The following is a 4,255-nucleotide window of genomic DNA, read 5'->3' on the forward strand; positions in this document are numbered from 1 at the left end:
GTGGGACTGGCCCGTGAGCGCCTGGAGGAAGAGGATAAAAGGGTGTGAGTCCCGTCATTAGGGAGATGTCACTGGCTTTACGAATGCCCCCGTTGCCTGCGTGGCTCAGTCGCTTAAGCCTCTGACTTCAGCTCAGATCACAATCTCACGGTTTGTGGGTTCGAGCCCCGCATCGGGCTCTGTGCTGACAGCCTGGAGCCTGCTTCGGATTCTGTGTCTCCCTCTCTCTTTGCCCCTCCCCACTTGTGCTCTGTCTTAAATGTAACAAAAACAAATGCCCCCCCCGCATTGGTATCCTTGAGGGCACTGCCATAGGACCCCCACAGGGCTTCTGGTCTCTCAGTCCATCTGTCCCCTGAGGACGTGGTGGAGGAAGTCAGAGTGTGGCTTAGGCTGCAGCCTGCTGGCCCTGCATGCATCCAAGACCTTCACTTCTCTGCTCCCGTCGGATGCAGCTCCCGGCCACCTAAGAAATCAGTCATCTCACCCTAAAAGCTCTGCACACAGCTTTCCAGGCTGGCACCACTGCGAAGGCTTCACGCAGCCTCCTCTGTTCTGAAGGGGCTGCTTCCCCCACTGCTCACACAGCATTTTTACCTTCACTCCGTATAGGGCCTGGGACTCCTCTCTCTGCTGAACCGGGGCAAGCGGTCCTTAAACCAAGGCCCTCATTTACTGAAACCCTGCAAGCTGAAGTCAGCGGGCACCTGAATCTGTTTGCTCTGCCCTGGGCCCGATAGGGGTGAGGCTCGGTGCAGCCGTCACCACTGGGAGTTAACTGGTCCCCCTTTCCTCACTCAGTATCGTCACCTTGCCACCTGACCAGTTCGGGGACTCCACCTTCAGTGGACCTGAGTCCATGCCTTTTACACCAAGGTCTTTGCTTAGACCGGACCTCAGAGTTGGAAGCCTGGGGTGAGCCACGTCCAACAAGTCTGCTTGGGGCCTACAAAGCCCGAGAACAAGGAGGGGACTCTGTGGGATCTCACAGTTCTCCACTGGGTCATTAGCCCTGTCCTCACTCAGGGTTCTGATTTTGGCTCAGCTCAGGAATTCTGACTCCTCGTTATAATGAACTGAGTCAACCAGATCAAGGTCCTCACTTCTCTTGTGATAGGGTCCCCTCCCTAAGGAGGGGAAAAAACAAAACAAAAACCTCAAGGCCACCTGGCTATATGGGTACGTGATAACATCCCTCACGACCTTACAACATGAGACCACTTAATCAGACTGTGTGTTCATGTGTTCCCATATATGGGAGACAAAAAAATAGAAAATATATAAAAACTATGCCACATGGCACTCACGGCTCACTTCTTCGGTCCGAACCCAACTGATCCGGGCCAGCAGGAATAAAGTTGCTTCCTGGAAAGAAAAGCCTCAGTGTCATGACTCTGTGTGAGAGTCCTGCTACACTCTGAGTCACTGGAGGGGAAGCTGGGACAAACCACATCTGGGTGCACCTACCCAGAGCCTCCGGGAGCTGAGAGCATGGGTAGGGGTTTTGGTCTGCCCCCTCTTTTGGGCTGAAGTCCTCTCATTAGCACTCAGCGTCCTCACTCTGGACTCCCATTAGGGCCTTGGTCTCCTCCTGCTGCAGAATTGGGGCCACTTCCTTAGACCACGCCCTCCTCTCCCTGGAATATTTCAAGTAGGTAGGGCCCACAGCTCTGCTGGAACCTCCCAGAACTGGGGGTGGGGGTGGGGGGTTGGGCAAGGACATGGATGGTTGTGTCTATCCATATTCAGGAACTCCACCGTCAGACCTGACCAGTTCTGGAACTCCAGCCTCCACTTAAATCCACGGCGTTCAAGGCCAGGGTCCTCACATTCCGAGTTCCGCAAAGTGGAGGTCAGGGCAGGCCTCCTTACATCTGACGCTGTATGGGGTGGGGCCTCCGATGGCTAAGAATGGGGGAAGGGCTGTTTGCGATCCCACTGAACAGGCAGCAAGACCTGGGGCTCCTCCCCTACTGATCTGGGTCTGTTGGCCTCATCCCCAAGTCCTTACCTCCCTCAGTCGCTAGACGGGAAGCTCAGGAGCATGGCATCTGGTCATCCCTGCCTGCTTCTCTTAGGTCCGGTTAGCCTCTCACCCCCTTTCGGGGGAAGGTCCCTTCAGAAGCGCTCAGGGTCTCACCAGGACTCGTTGGTGCACAGGCTTCTTCCTGCAGCAGAACCATGGCCTCGGCGCTTAGGCCTAGGCCCGCCCCCTCCATGTTGCCGTCCACGTGCAAGTGTGCCAGGGCTCCGGTGCAGATGCCAGAGAGCCCCACAGAGTTGTGCCCTCTTGGTGCTGGGCGTGGTGGTGGCCTCAGTCCACAGTCAGTGTCCTTACCTTGATACCTGAGCAGTCCTGGAATTTCGTTCTCTGCTAACCCGAGACCGCTTCCTTCCGACGACCTTCCTCACCTTCCCAAAGCTTCAAGGCGGAAGTCAGGGAGAGTCACATCCACCCAGGGGTCTAGGGGCTTCTGAGGGCTGTCAGCAGGGGTGGGTCTACGGCAGCACAGAGATCTCAATCCAAGCCTGCGACTCCTCCCTCTACCCACGTGAGTCCACCAACCTCACATCCACCCTGAGTCCGTAGGAGGGGAAGTCGGAGAGCACCACGTCAAACTACCCCTGCGATGGGCTTCCGAGGACGGCAGCGGGGGAGGGGCTCTGGACACACTCCTCCCTCTGCATTCTTTGGCACTTCTCCCTTTCCCGGCCTCCCACCCGAGAGCTCCGGGCAGACATGAGGAGCTCCTGAGCTCAGTGGTTGGCTTCCCGGGATTAAGAACGGGGCGCTGGGAATGAGTGACCATCTCTACTGGCCGGGATTCTCTCTTATCCTAGGCCCTCACCTTGGCTCCTGCCAGTTCCCGGGTCTCCTCGCTCTTTTTTTATCTTTGCAAGGTGCTCACCGGCCTACAGCAGGGTACAAGGGAATCTGTATGGCTGGGGAGTTAGTTCTGGGACAGGAATGCGTTTCCGCTGTCGATGAGTGTGTATGCGCTGCAAACGAAGATTGTTTTGACAGTTCTGTTGGGAATGATAGGTAAGGTGAAATGTCAATGTCTTTGCTAAAAGTTGGGCTTGACAAACTCCGAGTCCTCCTGCTTTGCTTTGCCTTATCTGTGCTCTAGGCTTGGTTGTGAGAGTCTGACGGCATAGACCCTCACAAAGGGTGTTTGGTGGGTTTCTGTCACTGATTTAGGCACTGTGATAGACACTAGGGCTGAAGAGAGAGGGGGCCAGAGAGAGGGAAGGAGAAAGAGACTGAAAGATCCTTGCCCCTGGGGCACCTGTTTGCTCTGTCGGTTGAGTGTCTAACTCTTGATTTTGGCTCAGATCGTGATCCCAGGGTTGTGGGATTGAGCCCTGCTCTGGGCTCTGCACTGGATGCGAAGCCTGCTTAAGATTCTCCCTTCTCTTTTTCTCTTTGTCTCTCTTTAAAAAAAAAAATCCTTGCGGGGCCTGGGCGCCTCAGTCCGTTGAGTGTCCGATTTCAGCTCAGGTCATGATCTCATGGTTTGTGGGTTTGAGCCCCACTTTGGGCTCTGTGCTGACAGCTCAGAGCCTGGAGCCTGCTTTGGATTCTGTGTCTCCCTCTCTCTCTGTTCCTCCACCGTTCGTGCTCTCTGTCTCTCAAGAATGAATAAACATGGGGAAAAAAAGAAAAGAAATATTAAAAAAACAAAAACCAAAAATCCTTGCCCCTAAAGCGCTATATTAGTCTTACGCTGGGGAATCAGCAACTGCAGCTCTCAAGCCAAATCTAGCCCACCGTGAGGTTTCGCAAATGCAGACTTGGTAAAACACAGCCACATTTATTCATTCACATGTTATCTGTGGCTCCTTTTATGCTACAACAACAGTTAGGTAGTCTTGACAAGAGACTGTATGTCCCGTAATGCCTAAAATATTTACCACCTGGCCGTTTCCAGAAAATGTGTGTAATTCTTGATTCGTGGGAGAGGCCAGCATTCACACAAGTGAATATAATTTTCACTTGTTTGTGAGAAAAGGTAGGACCCATGCAGAAAGTGCTGTTTGCACAGGAGAGCAGGGCGGCTTCATGGAGAGAGAACACTGGAGCTGAACTTGGAGGAATGGGTAGGGTTCAGGCCAGCTGAGACACAGGAGGACATTTCAGGTGAGGTGGGCGTCACCCTTGCCGGCTCTTCACGGATCACTTGGAGAGCTTTAACAGGGATGCCCGGTTCTCCTCTCCCAGAGATTCTGACTCAGCTGTTCTGTGTCCAGGCCT

This window comes from Crocuta crocuta, unplaced genomic scaffold (assembly GCF_008692635.1).
Source record: "Crocuta crocuta isolate KB4526 unplaced genomic scaffold, BGI_CrCroc_1.0 scaffold657, whole genome shotgun sequence".
NCBI lineage: Eukaryota > Metazoa > Chordata > Mammalia > Carnivora > Hyaenidae > Crocuta > Crocuta crocuta.